General features: G+C 39.8%; 1 pseudogene; it reads right to left on the bottom strand.

Annotated features, from left to right (window-relative positions):
* Nucleotides 1-21,460: 21,460 nt before the first annotated feature.
* Nucleotides 21,461-21,581, bottom strand: LOC128589546 (uncharacterized; annotated as a pseudogene).
* Between the last annotated feature and the right edge of the window lie 670 nt (nucleotides 21,582-22,251).

Here is a 22,251-nt window from a genome sequence, read left to right as displayed (position 1 = left end):
TACCTTACTCCTTTATAGGCAAAAACATGTCTAACTTTCTTTTCTTTCAAGCTTTGTTGAGGTATAACTGACAAACAAAAAACATACATTTTATATATATGTATGTAAAAATACAATGCAGACCAGATTGGGTGGCTCATGGCTATAATCCTAGCACTCTGGGAGGCCACGGTGAGAGGATCGCTTCAGCTCAGGAGTTCAAGACCAGCCAGAGCAAAAGAGACCATCTCTACTAAAAAGTAGAAAAATCAGCTGGGAGTTGTGGCTGGCACATGTAGCCCAAGTTACTCAGGAGGTTAAGGCAGGAGGATCACTTGAGCCCATGAGTCTGAGGTTGCTGTGAGCTAGGCAGAGAGCATGGCACTCTAACCTGGGCAAAAGAGTGAAACTCTGTCTCAAAAAAAAAAAAGTAAACATGATGTTTTTATAAATATACACATTGTGAAACGAATACCACTATCAAATTAATTAACACATCCATCACTGTAGCATTCCCATTTTATATGTAGGGTGGGGACACAAGAACTACTTTCTCAGCAAATTTCAAGTAAACAGTTACAGGAGTGTTAATTGTGGTCACCATGCTTTACACTGTATCCTCAGAACTTTCCCATCTTATAACAGAGTTCATACCCTCTTACTAATACATGTCCATTTTCCCACCCCTCAGCCACTGGCAACCACCATTCTGTCAGTTGCTCCTATAAGTTCCCCTTTTTTAGATTCCACGTGTAAGTGGGAACATACAGCATTTTTCTCTCTGTGTCCTGCTTACCTCCATCAGCATAATGGAGGTTCATCCATGTTGTAAAAAATGGCAGGAAAGTCTTCTTCTTATATATATAGTAGAACTTCTGTAGGTTGACCACCCAAGGGAACATATGGAGGTGGTCAACATAAGGAACTTCCATTGAGTACCTGTGGTGCATGTCCATCCACAAAAATTAGGTCAACTTAAGGAGGTGGCCAGGGTGGGGAGGTGTTCATCTATGGAGGTTCTACTGTGTGTGTGTGTGTGTGTGTGTGTGTGTGTGTGAGACACATCAGTTTCCTTGTCTTTCTATCCATTGTCAGGTTTATAGGTTGTTTCCACATCTTTGCTATTCTAAATAATACCACCATGAACATGGGGGTACAGATATCACTTTGACACACTGATTTTATTTCCTTTGGGTATATATCCTGTACTAGGGTTGCCAAATCATATGGTAGTTCTATTTTTAAGTTGTTGAGGAACCTCCATACTTTTCTCCATATAGTTATACTAATTTACATTCCCACCAATGGTGTACAAGGGTCCCCACGTCTCCACAACCTCACCAACACTTGTTCCTCTTGTCCTTGTTACTCTTGTCCTCATCATCCTCCTGGTGTGAGTTGAGGCCTTCTTGTGATTTTGATTTACATTTCCCGATGATTAGTGACATAGTGCATTTTTTCATACACTTGTTGGCTACTTATAAGGCTTCTTTGTAGAACTGTCTGTGCAGACATTTTGCCCATTTTTAGATTAGCTTATTTGGTTTTGTGCTGCTGATTTGTATGGGTTTACTAAATATTTGGATATTAACCCTTTATTGGATATATAGTTTTACATTTTTTTCCCATTTCGTTGGTTTTCTTTTCATTTTATTATTTTTACTAATATTAATTCATGAGGTTATAATTAAACTGATTTTTATTTTTATAAGTGTGCTTAATATGTATAACTTAATATTTATCATTTTAGCTGCAGTCATACGTCACCTAACAACAGCATTATGTTGTGAGACATGTGTTAAATGATTTTGTTGTTGTATAAACATCATAGAGTGCACTTTCACAAACCAAGATGGTGTATCCTACACACCTAGGCTGTATGGTATATAGCCTATGGCTTTTAAGCTACAAACACATACAGCATGTTACTGTACTGAGTACTGTGGGCAATTGTAATACAATGGTGAGGATTTGTATATCTAAACACATCTAAACATACAAAAGGTACAGTAAATATTTGATACTATAATCTTATGGGCCCACTGTTGCAAATATAAAACAGTAGAACCTCCATAGCTGACCCCCACTACATTGACCACCTCCTTAAGTTGACCTAATTTTCATAGACTAGACAAGCACCACACATATTTCTCAGTACAGTAGGCCTAATTCCTTATGTTAACCACCTCTGTATGCTGACCAATTGGAAGATATAGAGAAAAGCATTTTTGTAAAAAGAATTGAAGCTTTACTGTGTAGTCCACCTTTCATCTCAGGCAAAAGGATTTCAGTGCCATTAGCCTGCAGTACTTAATATATGCATCCTCTGCCACTGGAAGACCTACAGACCAGCATCTATTCATACCTATGCAATCCACATTGTGATTTACCCTGCTAGCTGCTCCAGTGACAAAGCAAGGAGAAAACTTTTGAGTTGCATATGCATTGCATTCCCAGAGAATGCACAGATCTACCTTCAAAAACAAGGGGGAAAGTTGGTTTTCAGTGTGACATTAGGCCCTGTCCAAAAACCACCTAAAGAGTCAAAATACATCTCAGAAAAAAGAATCTGAAAGTGCTGATGGGTTTTATGCAGCTGAAAAAGAAGCAGATAAATTAGATGTATTAGCCTCTATAAGAAAACTTGTCTTAAGTAAAGTATTCCTAGCGTTTATAAGAAATAGACTCACTTGTTAACAGCCATAGAGCCCAAAAGAGAACACAGACACCAGTCCAGGATAACAATGCCAATCAAAAGAGAACTCTTGCCTACCTCCTCCCTCCCTGGAGGGCCACACACAGGGTTTGTAAGATGAGAAATAAAAGGATGAAATGCTAATTAGAAAAAGCCTCAACTTTATAGCAAATTTGGGTATTTGTCATTATGATGAACAGAACATTTTGATTGCTATATTGAGACTCTATGTGTGACTTCTAATGACTGTTGAAACTTTTATTAATTACCTTAAAAAGACCAAAGATGTCATCAGGTCTTCTCAAGTTTTTATCCAGGGGCAGGGGAAGAGCTAACTCCATATTTTAGATTTAAAGGGCAATCAAGACGACAGGAGTCAAAAATAGGATTGCCTGGGGATTACATCCCACAGATTGTTCTTATTAAATATGAAGATTATACAAGAACCTATGAACAATATATAAAACCACAAGCTTATAAAAACATGTAAAATAACTACAGTTTTATCCAGGAGGGTAATTGAAATGAAAACAAGATAAAAGCTTATTATGAGCTCTATTTCAAACTCTTCATGGCGTCCTTTTAAGTTGTTTAATTTTAACAACTCTATTCCTTTCAGTGTAAACATTGTGATTTCAGAAACATTTCATAAACTATCCAACGTGTAAAATCACATTAACGTAATGCCTGACTAAATCTGATTTTTGAAAATTTTTATATTCATTATAGACAAGAAAATGTACTCCAAAGAAATCAGAAATTATCACATTATGTATTACAGCCATTTATTTGTGGAAATGGAGCATGAAATAAACTATTTAGTTCATTAGCTCAAGTAGGAGAGCACTGTTCAAGCATGTTGTCCATTAATCATTGATAACCAGGGGTTGGTGTGCAGACATGCATGACTGCTAATGTGTCTAAATAATGTAGAAGCCTCTTCATAAAAATCATAGTATATGCAACTTTTATGTGTGATTTATCATAGTACCCTTGGCAGAGCCCACAGGAAAATCTTAGAATAGAGATTAATTAAGGAGTAAAGTTTTATGTGTTTTTATAAAACAGATGTTAAAAATGTCAAATATTTTCCCTGCTTCCCTTTTTCTCTTAGAATATCTCAAATGAAATTTGGAAAATCCTCTGTGTGACAAAGACCTTACTCCCTTTTGAAACCATGGTCCACCCTGCTACTGATAAAATCTTATAACAAATAATTGATGCCCAGTGAGTAATCATCTCCTTAATGACATGGAATGGGAGGAACTCAATTTGTGCACAGCGTGTTCAAAGAATCATTTTCCTCAGGATTGGAATACTAAGGGTAGACTGATTTTAATTTAAAGGTATTTTCTTCCCTAAAGTTACCTATAACTTATAATATTAACTCTGCCACTTCCCAAAATATTTCCCAATTTCTAAAGCTTTAGATTTAGTTTTTAAAGAATAGTAACACTATTCAAAATAGCGATACAATGAAAATGCCAAATGATTCCTATGATGGCTGAAAATAAACTGGAATAGTCACATAATGGAGTACATCAGCAGTATTAGAATGGACACTGTGACACAACAACACAGGTCTATCACACAAACGTGGTAAGGAAAGGAAGAAACACTTACACAAGAACACTTCTATAAAGTACAGAAAAAAACAAATTGTGCTGTTAGAAATCAGAATGTGGAGAGGGAGGAAGATGAGACCAGAAACATCTCCCTACTAGTGTCTTCAGCAAAGCAGGGAAAAAAAAACCCCAACCTTTTCTGGTAGGGGGACTCTACCTGGAGTCATCACTCGGGGGCACACTGAAGCAATGATGGACCACAGGAGCCAGCCAGGGGGTCAGGAGCTGAGGACAGCCCCAATGGAAGGCGAGTGCATGGGAACAGGCAAAACCAGCCCGCCAGCCTTTCCACAGAGGACTACAGAGGGGAAGGGTTTTCGATTTGGGGCTGGACTGTGCATTGTAACTTCCTTGGAGGGCTTAGGCAGTGGGTGGACTCAGTGTCCAGCAGTAGGTTTAAATACCTGGTGGGCTGTTAGCTGGGCTGCCACTGTGAGAAAGTCATGCAAGAGAAAGATCCACAGGGTCCTAGTACACAGAAGGCTCTGGGGCCTAATGAGCTTGGGAATTCACACTTGGGGTGAGCTGAGTGACTCCCACACCCCCAGGAATTACTATCGGGGGCACTGTGAGATGTGCCTCCTAAGGATTCTGACAAGAACTTTAAGACCCCAACCCTGTGGGGACTGAAAGCTGACAACAACCAGGCACTGACTGAGGGCTACTAAGTCAGAAAGACAGACTCCTATTTCCTTGGCAACAAAAGAGGAGTTTCTTGCCAGTGTTCTCCCTCTCTTAACACCACAGTGCCACCTGGTGTCCATACAATGTATTGCAATATATTAAAATACATAAAAATATAAAAATTATATATTTTATATATTATATATAAAATATATTAAAATTATATGTACATAATTTTTCCTCCCTTATCCAATTTTTTTAGTTTTTTTCTTTTCCCTTTTTTGTTATTGGGATTGTTGTTGTTTTTCTTTTTTTGTTTGTTTTTTGTTTGGTTGGTTGTATTCTTAATCTTCATTTTTACTTTCTTCAACAGCAAGGGTGCCTCCCTTTTGGTTATGGTATTTCAGCCCCTTTTGTTCTCTCTTTCTTTTTAATTTGTCTCCTTTTTCCTCAGTAGAGATTTTTCTACTTTGCTCATCTTTCCCACATAAATTTCTCATACAACAGCTAAGATATTGCTTTTTTCTTTATCTTGTATAATTGTAGTTTTAATTTTCTTTATCTATTTTTTTTTCTTTTCTCTGAGTGCTGGGGGGGGGTCACAGCATTGGTCTGGCTGGGAGGTCACAGCAGTGGTCTGGCTCAAGGAAGTCATGAGCTTAAGGTCCAGGGTGTCCTTCTAGCTTTGGCCTTTGGAAAGTCAGTATTGATAGGTCCTTAAATAGACATACTACTAAATTTTTCCTATTTTTTTTTCTTTTTTTCTCTCTTTCTCTTCCTATAATTGGTGGAGGTGGGGTCTTGCTTTTGCCCAGACTAGTAAGGAGCTCTGGATTTTGAAGGACCCACCCAGCCCAGCACCCCAAAATCCTGGAGTTCAGGTGTGGCCATAGCATCTGCTGAATAGAATCATTTCTCCTGTTGCTCTCATTCTTTCTTTCTGTTCTTCTCTCCTTTTCTCCAATTTCTTTCACCCTCCGTTCTTTATGTTGTTGTTGTTGTTTTTCCTTTATTTCCCTCTTTTTTTCTTCTTTCTCACTGCTCACTCTTTACCCTTCTCTTCCTTTTGGCCTTATATCAAGAGGCTACTTCAACATTTAAGCTCTGAGACAAGGTAGTTCAAAGCAAAGGAGGCAGTGAGAAGGAAAAAGTAGGGAAAGAAAGTGAATAAGAAGAAAATACATGTGAGGAGGAACCAATAGAAAAATTCAGGCATCATGAAAAACCAAAAAGAGCAAACCCCCAAGGGACCATGAGGCAGCTACTTCAGAGGACTCCACCTATAAAGAAGTAATGGAAATGCTGTGTGACACACCTTTGGGGGGCAGGACACGATTATAAGAGGGACTGTGCCTAACAAATGCAATCAATGTAACCTGGTTCTTTGTACCCTCAATGAATCCCCAACAATAAAGAAAAAAATAAAGAAGACGAAGCAATGGAAATGACAGAAAGGGACTTTAAAATATGGATGGTAAAGGCAACAAAGGGAATTGATGAGAAACTGGAAAAACAGAACCAAAAAATGGATGAAAGATATAAAGAATAGAGAAAGGATATCACAGGAGGTAGACAGGTTGACTCCTCAGTGACGCACCCATGTCAATCCAAGGGTATTCAGGGAAAAGCACACAGAGTGCAATCCCTGGTGCTCATCAAGACCACAGAAGGAAACAACAATTAAAGTGAATAGACAATCTTCAGAATTGAAAAAGATATTTGCAGAGTATGAATCTGACAAAGGCTTGATAACTAGAACCTATAGCAGCAGTTCTCAACCACAATGAAGCCAGTAGTCACAACCTACAGGAAAATATTAAAGGGTCGTGGAATTAGGAAGGTTGAGAACCACTGATCTATAAAGAATTCAAATTAATCAACAAAAAAGGAGCTAAGAATCCCATATACCTATCACTGAGCAAGAGACATAAACAGAACCTGAGGAAGACAGAGGAATAGCTTACAAACATATGAAAAAATGCTCATCATCCCTAATAATCAAAGAAATGCAAATCAAAAGCACCCTCAGATATCACCTAACCCCAGTAAGATTAGCCCACATTACAAAATGCCAAAGTTGCAGATGCTGGTGTAGATGTGGAGAGAGGGGAACACTTTTACACTGTTGGTGGGACTACAAACTAATATGGGCTCTTTGGAAAGAAGTATATAGAATCCTCAAGGAACCCAAATTGGACCTCCCATTTGACCTGCAATCCCACTACTAGGCATCTCCCAGAAGAAAAAAATTCATTTTATCATAAGGATATATGCACTAGATTGTTTATCACAGCTCAATTTACAATCAGCAAGATGTGGAAACAACCTAATTGCCCATCAACTCAGGAATGGATTAACAAGCTGTGGTATATGCATATCATGGAATACTATTCATCCATAATAAAAGATGGTGACATCACATCTTTTGTATTAACCTGGATGGAGTTGAAACACATTCTTCTCAGTAAAGTATCACAAGAATGGAAAAGCAAATATACAATGTACTCAATACCAATATGAAGCCAGCAGACAATCTAATCCACTCCCACATAGGAGAAAAATTCATTTCGATTAAAGTTGGGGGGAGGGGTAGTGGAGGGGAAGTGGAGGGATGGAGGTTTGGGGTGTTCCCACTGAATTAGTACAATGTAGGGGTGTATGGCACACCATTTTTGTGCAGGACATAACTACAAGAGGAACTCTACCTAATAAATTCAAATATTGTGTCTTGGTTGGTTGTACCCTCACATTAACCTGAAATTTAAAGAAAAAAAAGAAAAGAAGTCAGAGTGTGGTCACCTTCAATGGAGGCACTAGTGATGGGGATGAGGTGGTTTATACCTATTCTGCTGACTGGGTTCTACTGACTGTGGAATTTAAATATTCCATGTCATTCATGGAATTAGAATATTAAATATTCCATGTCATTCATCCTCATTCATGGGATGAGGTGGTTTATACCTATTCTGCTGACTGGGTTCTGCTGACTGTGGAATTTAAATATTCGCCAAAATTTGCCACTTCACTTTTCTGAGCTGGTGGTTGTCTGATCCCAGTTCAATCCCATACTTCAGCTCCTATTTCTTCACCTGAGCTTTGTCTTACATGACTAGCTTTGAATATGTTTTTGGCTTCATTTCAACACGCTCTTTCAAGACTTAATTTTATGTCGTAAATTTGACAGATGAGGTTTCCTTTCACACCTGGATTTCAGATGTAACTCTCAGTACTCCAAATGGTCACCGAGCCCATCTTCTACCACTCAATCCTATCAAAGGAACCAGACTGGGAATCCAGACTGTCCTGACAAATTCTGAAGGACACTTGAATAGCCTTTGCTCTAGATTTTGATATGAAATAATTCACCAATTTATATATACTACTAAGATTCCAGAAGGAAATAATCATTGTTAATTTCAAGAAAAATAATATTAAGTAACACTTAATCAGCCTTTACTATGTGCTTGGGACTGACTTAATGTTGCTATGTGAATTACATGATTTAAGCCTCAAAACTAACAAAGATTCTTAAAACCAACAAACCAAACTTGAGTCAGGCTCCCCAGATCCCTCTTCTTGTCTGTGCCTGTACCCTGGCCCTCATCCTGTCACTATATAGCCCAATTGTAGCAAAAATCCTGCTAAATCAGTTAGTGAAAATCTCCCTATCCTTAATAACCAATCGCCCTTGCTATCTGATCAAGTTCATCATTCCCCACTTTTGATGTATAAATGCTTGGTTTGTCTCTGGCAAGAATCCCATTAGACCAATGTAACAAGAATGCCCTGCCTTTGATAGCTCCTCTTAGTAATTTTCCACTCACTACCTCTTCACCCCTCTTTGACTTTAAAATTACTACTGCCCTTGTCATGTTCAGAGTGAGTTCAGCTGTTCCTCCTTTTGCAAGAGTCTTGAGTAAAGTTTTCCTTGCCATTTTAGCAAGTACCAGACCAAGTTTTCTTTACTACAACAACTCTATGAAGTATATAAATTTGTATTTACATTCTACCAAGAGAAAATTGAGGCTTACAAAATTGAAATAAAACATTGAAGTACACACAGTAAGAGCCAGGATTTGAAGCCGGGCTCTTTGACTTCAGAGGCTGAGCTCCTAGCCACTGTATTCTACAGGAAAGTACTATTCACCTTCAAATTACGTTTTAGCCACAGAAAGAGTTCAATTGGGGTGATGTTTGACTAGGCATTTATGGCTTGTGAAGGTGTAGGTTAGCAGGAGAGAAGCAGACTAAGTTCATCTTTCTCAGACAACCTCTTTTAAGGAAAATGATGCTACATTAACTTCAATGGCAACAGAATTTAGTGCCATGGGAACTCAGGAAGTGAGAATAAAGGAGAGAAATGCCGTGTTCACAATACCCAGAGACAGTAAGCCCTTCAAAGTTCACTGTTTTATTTTTGTTGTTATTGTTGACAAAATGTATACTCTGCTGCTGAGAATTTTAATGAGAGAAAATATATTAGCTTCTACTCACAAATCAGTGAAACCCACATTAGGGGCCACTTTTGTTACATATCAGAAATTTTTTTATTAGATACATGGCAGTTCTTTTCCTCTCTGTGCTAGACAATCCGGCAGGTTAAAACAATTCCATGTTTCTTTGAGGTTGGAGCAATAGGCTTAAGAGTTCAACTACCTACAAGAAGAACAGAAGAATTTTAGTCCCACTGAAGAAGCCAACAAGTCTCAAAACTGAAAGCAGCATCCTCAGGTGCAGTTCCCGCAGCATTAGCTGTGAAGAAAATGGGCCACGGAGGGAGAGGTTGGCAGCAGACAAAGAGGAAAAGGGTGAGGGGACGGGAAGATGCAGAAAATTAGTGTTCTTGGCCCATGACTGCTAAGGCACAAAAGCCAAGTTCACAGGTTTGAAGAATACCCAGAAAACTGATGGGGCTCAGGGCATTTCTTAGAGTCCTGGAAGAACCTCTCTGAACCTAAAGAATATGTCCTTCCTCCATGTTCCAGGGCACAGGAGGACATGAGGATTTGCCTCCCCAAATGTGGACAGGGCTGGGCAAAACCACTCTTTCTCCCTTTCTCCCCTTGGCCGTGGAGTTCTCATGTTTTAGCTAGGAACATGACCCACCAGCTGGAGACTGCATTTCCTAGGTTCCCTTACAGATAGTTGTGTTGCAAAGTTTATGCCAATGGAACATAAACCAAGGGATACACCAAACTTCTGGCACTTGCCCTTCACACTGGTGGGAGTGCTCTGCTTCTTGCTCTTTTCTGTCCATCTTCCTATAGGGTTGGAATATGGGCAGGGTTCTAGCAAGCCAGCTTCAACCAAGTGGACCAGGATCCTACCCTAGGATGGCAGCTGTCAAAGGATGGTTCCCAGACCAGCATCAACATCTCCTGGAAAACTGTTAAAAATACAAATTCTCAGTATTCATGCCACATGTGAGTCAAAAACTCCGTGATTGAAGCCAGCAGATCTGCCAGGTAATTCCAACATGTTATAAAGTTTGCCAGCCATTTGTCTAATGAATAGAAGAACAATAAGACCAAATGAACCAAGATCTGTGGATGATTTCAGGGAGCAGAGCCTCCTGCCCACCCTGGTTTGCCCACCTACTTCTCAACTGTAATAGAGACCCATATTTTGAGGTCTTTTTATTCTAGCAACTTAGCCAGTATGCTAATTAATACAGGGCCTACATCAAAGTTGTTGGCCCAACTCCAGTCAACCAATCAAAGAGACGGTAGGTGTTTTTGGCAAAGCAGCCTTTATCTAGACCCAAATAGGGCTCTGTATCCATTCCAGTTATTTCAACAGCCTACTGAGACAGATCTGGGAAATAATTTTTCATCACCTTGAAAATAATACTGGGCATTGTTTCCAACATAGACCCAGACACACAGTTTCACGGTCCCAAAATGAGTGAGAGGGAAACAAAGGTAACCTTGACGATCAATTTCAAGTGGGGATCACCTCCTGTGTCCAGGTAGGTTTTCTTAGGTGAGGAGGACCAAGACTTTCCCTGGCTTTTCTTTTAATGCCTGGGCTGCCATCAGAACAGGTGCAACCTCAGCCAAGCTGTACCACCCATATTTCAGAGGACAATGACCCTCACTCAATCCCACTGTGATGCAACAATGATGGTTCAGCTCCAAATCTCTCAGGTAAACTGGACACCACTCAAAGACTAGTCTCTGCATCAATTATTCATGAGCTATTTAGAAAGTTTACCAGGATCTGTACCTTCTATACTCCTCCATCCAACAAACATTTATAGACCAGCTACATTGCTAAATACTAGGAATTAAAGAATGAGTGATAGACTACTCTCCTTTCAGAAAGCTCACAGTCTGGGGCGGCACCTGTGGCTCAGTCGGTAAGGCGCCGGCCCCATATACTGAGGGTGGCGGGTTCAAACCCGGCCCCTGCCAAACTGTAACCAAAAAATAGCTGGGCGTTGTGGCGGGCGCCTGTAGTCCCAGCTACTCGGGAGGCTGAGGCAGGAGGATCACTTAAGCCCAGGAGTTGGAGGTTGCTGTGAGCTGTTTGATGCCAAGGCACTCTACTGAGGGCCATAAAGTAGTGAGACTCTGTCTCTACAAAAAAAAAAAAAAAAAAAAAAAGAAAAAAGAAAGCTCACAGTCTGGCTAGGAAGACAGCCAAGTTAAAAAAAAAATAAAAAATACATACTGCTGGTAGGATAGTGCAATAATGGTTGGTATGTTTGTTTGCAAATGTGATTCAGGAACACAGTAAATCATAAGGGCAATGAATACAGTAAAGCCTAAGGGCAAAAAGCACCAGACCAAAGATCAAGGCAGGTATTTAAGAGATAATGACATCTTGGCTGAGTCTATAAGGAAAATCAGGCATGAGGCAAGTAAAGAAGATAGATAAAGTCATTCCAGGGACAAAGGGAACATGTGTAAAATCACAAAACAGAACAAGTTCAGGATCTTACAAATGGTTGGAATGGCTACAAGGTATTCACATGCAAGCACAGAAGGGAATAGAGCAGGACAGGTAAGGACGAACAGATGGTAATGGTTATTATTGAACTTCAACTTTATCCTGAACAGGATGGGGGACATTTAAGTAGGAGATTGACATCACTATGCCTGAAGTAAAATTAAAAATAGAATACAGCAATGGGATTCCTAATAGAGGAAAGGAAATAAGTTAGGAGACAACTATATTAACTTGGATGAGGTACAAGGCATTCCTGAAACTAAACAAGGTAAATGGAAACGGAGGGAAGAGATTAAAGAGATAATGAAAAAGACAGACTCTGTAAGATTTAGGGACTATGGCTCAAGGGGTAAGTGACAGCCAACATATCGCAGCATGTGCAGCTGACTGGGTGGTGCTTCACTTGTTGAGATAGAGGGTACAATAGAAAAATAGATTTAAAGGATCGAGCGGAAATCTTGGGCAGTTACCACTCTGAAGTTGATGCATCTGGCAAAGGGATAGAACTACGGTTTTTCTTCTTTGCAAAGAGTACTAGTGCCCTCAAAATATAGGGGAAAAGGGGCTTTCTGTTTCCTCTGCGTGGGCTGAAGGACCTTAAACTTAAAACCAAAAGGGCTACCAATTAATAGCAGGACTAGAGGCACCAGGCAATAGATCAGTTGTACACTCACCATCACAATATGGGACTCTGCTTCTGCATCTGAAAATACCTCCCCATGCAGAGACTCCAAGTCCAGAATGACAGGAAAAGTGGAACCCAAAAGGGCATGCAACAGAACTCTGATGTGAACAGAAGCATGAAAATTTCATGCCATGAAGCTTCTAAATCAAAGTTGTCAGCCCAAGTCCAGTCCTCTTTCTAGTGGAGAAAGTACAGTGGAAATCAAAGACCACCCCATGAGATGATAAATAGTGACTCCGAATTTTCTCCCACTTGCTATAAGGAAAGGGTGCTGTTCTTTACCCATTTATGGCCATCAATACTCTTTGGTATATTCATTATTTTCTGGAAGAAACATGTATTGCAAATGTAATTACTGCCGTTTGAGTTAAAAATATGTCCACACTCTCAATAGGAATCCTCTGTGGGTGTAGCTCACAGCATGGAGATGGGTGAAAAGCTTTGTCTGAGGGGCAGCTGGGCCTTCTGGGCCAATGTCTGGTCCATGACATAGTATACCCCAGCAGTGCATTTTTCTTTGTGTATTTGGAGGTACCTATTGGTCTGAGTCCCACTTGGAAATAGAAAACACCCTTCCTGTGTTTAAAAGACAGGGGACATATGGGGGAAATATTAGGTAGCATGCAGTACCTTACAAGACAGACACCAGTTGCAGGCAACTTTCATAAACACAAAACAAAATACCAGCACAATTCCAAGCTTGCTGGGTGCAGAAAATTTGCATCATATTTTCCCCTGGGTGCCAGAGCCCAAAAATTATTCCCTAAGAAGCTCTACAGTATACTAACAATGAATGCTAGATCTGGAGCCAGACAACCTGGGTTCAAATTCTGGTTCCGCTACTCAACTTGGACAAATTCCCTAAGTTCTTTGTGCCTCTGTTTTCTAATATTTAAAAAATGAAGATGTAATAGTCCACCGGCCTCAAGAGTTCATGGGTTAAATTAGTTAAAATGTAAAACAGAACACTGTCAGGTGTGCAGTGAGGGAAGTTTAAGTATTAGTGCCTCTACACATCTGGAAAAGCAGCTGGAGACCCACCCCAAGGGTGCTGTTTAATCAGCAGCAGCAACAACACTGCCACCTACCACCTACCACAGTCAGTCCTGGTGGCCTCGTCCACACTCCAATCTTGGGAGTGTGAGATCAGCAAGGGCGGTGCACTGTCCTGAGAGGTGGACCACAGTCTTCCACCAAGCCAAATAGTTTCTTACCTAAAAGTGCTCCTATTGGGGCCTTTATTTATTCTCTCGTGAGTGAGCAAGATCAGTCACTCCTACAAATTCCTGCCAGAAAGTCACACCTCTTTTGGCTTGTTTAAAATTCTGAACTCTAGAACCTAAATTTGTTGGCCACCTCAAATCATAGAGGACATAAAGCATCCACAGAAATGCGTGGGGAGTGGGAGTAAACCCAAACTCAGATACGGAAACATAAAGACTTTCTCTTTTACCTGCTGGGTTTGGCACCATTCAGGCTTCTGTCGCAATAAGATGGGTATTCAGGAGTTTTCTGCAGTTCAGGGGAATGATTTCATCTCCATGGTCATTGGCACAGCCTCAGAAATGGCGCACACCCTGCCCTCTGAGAGGTTTTCTGTCTGTACGTTCACTTTGAGCTTCTGCTGCTATCACAGGCTCTGTACCTAGACAGCTTTGTGGCTTGTTTTCCACTTTCAAATTTTTTTCTCCTAGTAAAGTACACATATTACTATAGTTTTCCCACGTCAGACATACCCATTGCATTACCTGACATCCTATATCACACAGAAACCCTTCCCCTAAGTTTACCTTTTTTGTTTTAATGTGACACCTCCTTTCATCCACACTAAGGTTTCCAAGCAAGGTGTTTTGGGGGTTCTCACTTTCTTCATCTCTCTCCGCAACAAAGACTTTGAGGAAACGTTTAGAAGCACTTCTTCAGTAGAACAAAGGACCACAAGAGAGCATCCAAAAAGAAGGGCCTTTGAGGAGTTTTCGATATAAAGAAGGGAAAATCTGGTATTACACCAATATCTCTAATCCATTTAATCCTCAAAAAAAGTAATTCAATGTGTCAAATGGTCTATGAAGCGAGTGTATGATGCCCCATGATCATATCAATGTATACAGATATGATTTAATAAAAAAAAAAGTAATTCCTAGGCCTCACTGCAAATATCTGTTAAATCTGGAGACCTATAAAATGGAAACTTTTCCATATTTCTTGACTTGTTTCTCTCTTCTATTGATTTTTTTCCCTGCCAAACCTGACAACAGCACACTATGATATGCCCACCTTCTTAACTAGTGGATGATGGAGTGTGAACATCACACCATCCAGGAAATCCTGCATCACTAGAGATGGTTCCAGTGCCTCACTGGTGGGCAGATAGCTGGGTCCAAAGCTCATCCTCAAGTTAGAGGGGGCATTCCCCAAACCCAGGTTGGCACCACATGCTGGAAATGACCTGGGACAAGGAGCATATAAACATGTCAGAGCCCCCAGATGACACTATTGGTCACCATACCTGGGTTAGCACCTGCCAGACTCCAAAATTAGCTTGGTCCCTACCCCAAACTTTGGATACAGCTTATTTATATATCTCACTCTACTAAATCCATGTCTATTGTCTATTCTCTCTCTCTCTGTCTCACACACACACAGACACACAGGTTAATAATCACACCAGCACTACAAGATAAGCTGACCCTCCAAGCAGCACTCTCACCATCTCTAATCCCTTCATGACCCCTCCCAGATCCCCTTTGTCACACTTCATTGACCTTAGCTCTTGCATTAACAGAACCCTTTCTTCATTTTCTAAGGAAGTCAGAATACATAAATAATTCAAGAAATATTCTAAGAACACAACCATCATAAAAAGCAAGAATTATCTTCAACGTTCTCCTCCGGACAGAGTGGTTGCTTGATGGACAGGCAATGTAGTATGGTATACAGCAAGGACTGCAAAGTCACATTCAGGAATTCAAATTCCAGCCCTGGCACTCACTAGCTGTGTGACCTTGGGGAAATTACCTAACTTCCCTGTGGCTGTTTCTTCCTCTGTCATATGGGGGTATTAATAAGACCTGCATCATAGATTTCTTAGGAGGATTATGGGTCTGAGCATGTCTAAAGTGCTGAAAACAAAGCCTGACACACAGTGAGTGTGGTATAAAGTGTTAGCCCTTGTTGTTGCAGTGTTATACTGCCTCCTAGGGGTGAATCCTGCCTCCTAAGGGTTATACCACCTCCTAAGGGTTATACCGCCTCCTAGGGGTGAATCCTGCCTCCTAAGGATTATACCACCTCCTAAGGGTTATACCGCCTCCTAGGGGTGAATCCTGCCTCCTAAGGGTATACCACCTCCTAAGGGTTATACCGCCTCCTAGGGGTGAATCCTGCCTCCTAAGGGTTATACCACCTCCTAAGGGTTATACCGCCTCCTAGGGGTGAATCCTGCCTCCTAAGGGTATACCACCTCCTAAGGGTTATACCACCTCCTAAGGGTTATACCGCCTCCTAGGGGTGAATCCTGCCTCCTAAGGATTATACCACCTCCTAAGGGTTATACCACCTCCTAGGGGTGAATCCTGCCTCCTAAGGGTTATACCACCTCCTAAGGGTTATACCACCTCCTAAGTGTTATACCACCTCCTAGGGGTGAATCCTGCCTCCTAAGGGTTATACCACCTCCTAAGGGTTATACCGCCTCCTAGGGGTGAATCCTGCCTCCTAAAGATTATACCACCTCTTAAGGGTTATACCGCCTCCTAGGGGTGAATCCTGCCTCCTAAAGATTATACCACCTCCTAAGGGTTATACCGCCTCCTAGGGGTGAATCCTGCCTCCTAAAGATTATACCACCTCCTAAGGGTTATACCGCCTCCTAGGGGTGAATCCTGCCTCCTAAAGATTATACCACCTCCTAAGGGTTATACCGCCTCCTAGGGGTGAATCCTGCCTCCTAAGGGTTATACCACCTCCTAAGGGTTATACCACCTCCTAGGGGTGAATCCTGCCTCCTAGGGGTGAATCCTTACTCTCACTAACTGTGTAGCTGGTGACAAGTTTCATCATCATAATGATGACACCTGCCTCATAAAATTTTATTAGGATTAAATGAAAAAATAACAATAAATGTACACTCCTCAAGAACTGCTAGCTATTATTAGTACTAGGAGCACTCCCATAGCAAATGGGAAAGGAGAGTTAAAACTAAACAAGCAAATAAAAACGTAAAAATTGATGAAACTCGTGCAATTTCTAACTTTGCCCTTTCTTAAACTAGGGAGTTCCACCAAGAAAGCAAGCCAGGGGTGGGAGAGAATGGGCTAGGTAGCCATTTACAACACGCAATGCCATTGTTTCTATGCGAATCACAGCTCTTGTCCTGCTCCAATGTTTAAAATGGCCTGCTGATCACTGTGTATCCAAAAAAAGCAATTGGGGATCCCAATGGGCAGTTTCTCATACAAAGGGTCCTGATTCTTAAAAGAAGATTTTTAAAGATATGCAGTCATTTAAATTTTTTTATCTGGATACCATAGTGTATAATTAAGTTAGATCATCTCAATCACCCCCTTAATTTTGTTAAACTGAAAATAAGAGGGATTGAATAATTTACCAGAGTCACAAGACTAATAAACAGTAGAACTAAAGTTAAATTAACCCAGATTTCTAACTCCTAATTCACTGGTCTTTCACCTCTATATGTTGTTTGTTTCTCTTCTCTCTCTGTTTTTTAATCTCGTACCAGAAAGATGTTTCTCCTCTTTTATTCATTCATCTCTTTGGAATATATGTGTCTCTTTATCCCTGGGAAGGTGAACTCACACATACAGAGAGTGGAGTTAAATGCAGGAACACAGAAAGAGGTCATGCTTCATTAAGAGCAAATGGAGTAAACCTATGTCCAGCAGAGCAACGATTTCACCATAGCTATCTGATTTTCCATCTTACAGAATCTGTGCCTCCCTTGCTCGTGTCTCATTAAAAGTTGCTGCTGGTTCACTGGGGTAATTTTAAAAGTTTGGAAGACAAGGGCTGAAGTTATTGCTCTTCACATGAGAACTTAATTGCACTTGGGGTTCATTGACCTATTTACTTTCTTCAAACATTTTGCGCCCATGGTAATGAGAACTTGAAATAGACCCTAGTCAGTAGGAAAGACAGCATCATCTGCTTTTCAATTGAATTATCCAGCTCAACAATTTCTTATTTACACCAATACTACTACCAGATGGAGGGGAGGACCTCTCATATCTATAGTTGACACTTTATTTTCTTTTCCAGATTCTAAGCCCTTACTATTTTTCTCATTCCAATTTGCTAAGGGAAAAAGCTCATTTTCTTATTTGAAAAACATAATTTCCTGGTGAAGGCAACATTAAAAATCTTACTAGACATCTTTCTAAATGTTGTTTTTGAAACAAACAACCTTAAACATTTCATTGTGACTGCCTTTCAGAACAAATACCTATATAAATTTCATTTTATCCATGCTATAAGCAAAGAAATAAAACTATAAATACAATGTTTTGTTTTTAAAATATACCGTTTGGAATCATGCAATATCAATTTTTTAACACAGATAAAGCATTTGTTTTTCATTGTTAAATTAACAGCCAAAAGGGAGACCCAAGTTCTCACCAATAGTCTTATCTTTATAATGCTAACATTGTGGGACTGCTAACTTCCCTATGTGGCACCATAACATCATCTTGCTTATATTAAGGCATTGCCGGTGGGTCTTCATGTTAGGACTCAAAAATGAAGGTACACACTGATCCAAGGACTCTCAATTCCAGGCCAGATAGAATATGTCTCCCCTCATTTACTAGAAACTTGAAGAGGAATCAAGGAAGGGGAAGTATTTGGATAAAGGAAAACCCAAGAAAACACCTTTGTTAAAACTCCCTTGAGAAGGCTCAATCTAGAATCAGATGATGTCTGGGTCTTATTCTGGACTCCTTGTGGGATTCTTGGAGCTTTGTCCATCCTCTTTGTCTTCCTGCACATGGAATGATTAGGTCCACCTAAACAGAAGATGAGTAAAGAGGCAGAACAACGTATAACTGCCAGTATAACCTACAAAAATAAATGTAGAAGGAATCCCTTACTTCATACCTCATCCTATAATTACCTCACTAATATCTCCCTCCCCACTTTCCCCAACACAATACCTGATGCAAGAACTATGTCTAAATAATATTCCGAATACTTTCCGTTCAAAAGGATCCCAATTGGATCTGAAGGCCTCTAGATTTCTCAGGCCAATTCCAACACTAAAACAACCTACCCCAGATATTCCAAATCCCATGTGTCTCCAATATAAAGCTTCTGTACTACATACAAGCTGCCCTACTTCAGAAATAAATGATCTAAACCCCTTATCTTTGGGACACTGGGATGGCCTGGTATTTGATTATTGCCTACTTTTTGAGTTCCCAAGACGTTTTTGCTCTTTAAGCAGTACTCCAATTAATGTATAGTCAAAAGGAACCAGCTAGACAAGAGCAAACTTAAATTCCATAGAACTCACACCTGATACAAAGATGCCCTTCACAAGGGTTCCTCAATAGCCCAGAAGGTAGCAAATACTCAGGGGTCATCATAGCAATAAGTTTGCAGGGCACCAGGCAAAATAGTCTCCTAGTCCTCAGTGGTGTGAAAATGCAGATGTCTTCCAAGGCTTTGATCTCCTAATCTGAGAAAAATTCTGCATGTGTATGTGTAAACATATGTTTTCATATATATATATACACACATACACATATATATTTAATTTACATATGTAGAAAAATTTATTCAGTTGTGTTAGATATTTATTACATTTCCCTGCCCTACATAAAATCGCTCTTATTCACATAAACAGTCACTAGGGATTCCTTGCCTCTCCCTATTCTTACTTCCTGTGAGTGGATCTCACCCCTGGCTCTGGATCTCCATGCGTCTCAGGCCCTGCCCGTCAGAGCATCACATCTGATGGCCGTAGTGATTTAATTTAGGAATGAGCATACAACCTAAACTACAAGTCCAAAGAAACTCAATTCCAAGGATACTATGTATTTAATTACCATTTTAGGAAATAGAAAGTTTTGCTCTGAAAGGGGGAAAGGGTGGAGGAGAGTGTAGCTAGTTGGTTTGCCTGAAATAAAGCTGGTGCAGAGGAAAGAAAAAAATAAAGCTGACAGGTAACAGAGAACCTGGAGGACTTCTTTTAGCCCTCAAATACAGGTGTGCAAGAAGCCTGGCCTACACCTGAAATTTTGAGTTATGTGAGTAAATAAACTCCTTTTGCTCTTTAAGCCAGATCATACGTATGCAACAGAGTCCTCGTGTAATTTTATTAAATGTTTTTCTCTGTATTCAAGTCATATTTTTCAGGTGAAACATAGTGCAAGCTTTTCAAAGAAAGATAATTTTATTAATGAGTATCCCACAAATAGGTACACAGTGCACGTATCATCATAAGCACAGGTAATTTATCTTTCTTCCCAAGGGAAAAAAATAGAGTAATAATATCAGTTCAGGAATTGGATCTTTTTATATCTTACATTCAACCAAAAAGGCTTTGGAACATATCTGAAAATTTTCAAAATAGCATTAAAGTTTTCGGATACCCAAGCCAAAAAATTATCTCTCTGATAATATCAGGGCCTGTCTGAATGTCTACCAAAAACAAAAAAAAATTCAAAGACTGTACATTAAATAGTAACAGCTTTACCCCAAACATGTAAGACCTCCACACTGCCTGTTTTGCTCTATGGTATGACACGTCCTCCTGATGCCATTCTAAAAGGGACAGGAATGTGGACAAATGCAATCCCTTCCATTCTAAAAAGCAAAGTATTTGCATCTACACTAATAATTTTATGTCAAGAAAAATGATCATTCTCATTCTTTGTGCGCTCTCCAAATCCAGCACAGAATATGTAGCAAATTAAAAAAAAAAAAAAAAGTATTTAGAAGAGCTCGTTTTTATGCACTACAGATTCTAACCTTGCCTCTGAGAGCCAAGGTTGATGTGTCCCATGCCAAATTAAATCTAAGATGTATGCAGTAATGAAAAGGGTAGCATTCCATGAAAAATTCCACTTTTCAGTTAAAGTAGCTAGGGTTTATTAAATATGCAAAAATTACAATGTCAATATAAGTTTGCGAATTAGGGTTTTCTTTTTAAATGTTTAAGCCCTGCACTGTAAAGAATGAAGCAGCTGAAGACTTTCACAGCTTGTTACCTGTATCTTTTTCGCAAAGAACCTGCACTAATAAATAAGCCATACACTTCCCAAAGATAAGGGATTTTTGTTCATATTCCAGTGAGCAGTTTACTGAATATATCTGAACAAATTGTCTTTGTTCAATGACCCTGACTAATTCCCCTGCTAGTTGTATCAGTGTTACAAACCTTGGCACCCTCTGATTCAGAAGCATCATATTTCTGAGCTGGCATATCCTGTCCCTGCAGCTGATCATTGAGCACAGGATGTTTTGTATTAGAATAACATGCATCTTATTTTTAAAAACTGAAAATTGCAAGAGCTTTAGGAAGCTGAAGGCAATAATGCAAAAGATTTGAAATAAGCATGTATGTAAATACAATGCCAGCGACCGATTTCTTTTCTCTTTAAATAGCTTTCACTCTTTCTTATGAAAAAGGTAATAAAGTTTCAATAGGAAAACGTGGAAAATGTAGAAAAGTATAAAAAATAAAAATCACGTTTAATCTCTATATCTAAAGAAATTAAAATTCTGCAAACAGAATTCTTTCAAAAATGTTAAGATCTAGGGTAAAGGGAATCCTTCCAGGCTTTTTAATATGGAATTAAATAAGTAGATAAAATTTTTTTCCAAAATTGAGATTATGCACTAAATATTATATTGTATTCTTCTGGGGGGATGCTTTTGTTTTCATATCAGACAAGTAATGTGCCAACACAGTAGCAAGGTCTGAGGTGGGCACATCTCACACATGACAGTGAAAACCCAGTCATCAAGATTAATTTCTTTGTTTTTTTATATGTATCATAAACATTTCTTTACATCATTGATTATAAAATATGATCACTAACAACATGATAATATAGTGACTTCTTCATTTTAAAATTTATTTTTTATGAAGGACCTAATGTCTGCCAGGCACTGTACTAAATTTTCTCTGTCCACAGCCCCAGATGGACCCTCGTGGAGAGACAGACACTAAACTGTGAATTATACACATGAATACTCTAATAGCTATTTTTTTTAAGAGGCACACAAGGTCCTATGAGAACACATAATCAAGATGTTCAGCCTAAATCTGGGAAATCCGGAAAGGCTTCCCTGCAGAGGCCCAGCTAGAGATGGTGACGAGGGGAGGGAAAGGAGTTCATGCCAAGAGAAGAGGGGAAAGAAAGCAAACCAGCCAAGATGTGTGGAGCCCCTGAACGCTGAAAAATATCCAGAGTGTTTGAGGAACAGAAAGGTTCCCACGGGTGGAAAAGCACAATGCTGGTGAGCGGTGGGGGTGTGGCAGGAGACGAGGCTGACCGAGCAGTCAGGGGCAGTTTCCCGAGGTCTTTCAAGACACATTTAGGGTGGTGAGTTTTATCCTAAAAGCAGTGAGAAACTAAGTGAAGGGATTTATGCTGGGGAGTAGTATGATCAGATTTGCATTCTGAAAAGACTTCTTTGGCTGCTAGGCAGATAATGAATTATAGGAGGAC

This window comes from Nycticebus coucang, chromosome 6 (assembly GCF_027406575.1).
Source record: "Nycticebus coucang isolate mNycCou1 chromosome 6, mNycCou1.pri, whole genome shotgun sequence".
NCBI lineage: Eukaryota > Metazoa > Chordata > Mammalia > Primates > Lorisidae > Nycticebus > Nycticebus coucang.
Note: the sequence above shows the minus strand (reverse complement) of the source record. Positions and strands in the feature narration are given on the sequence as shown.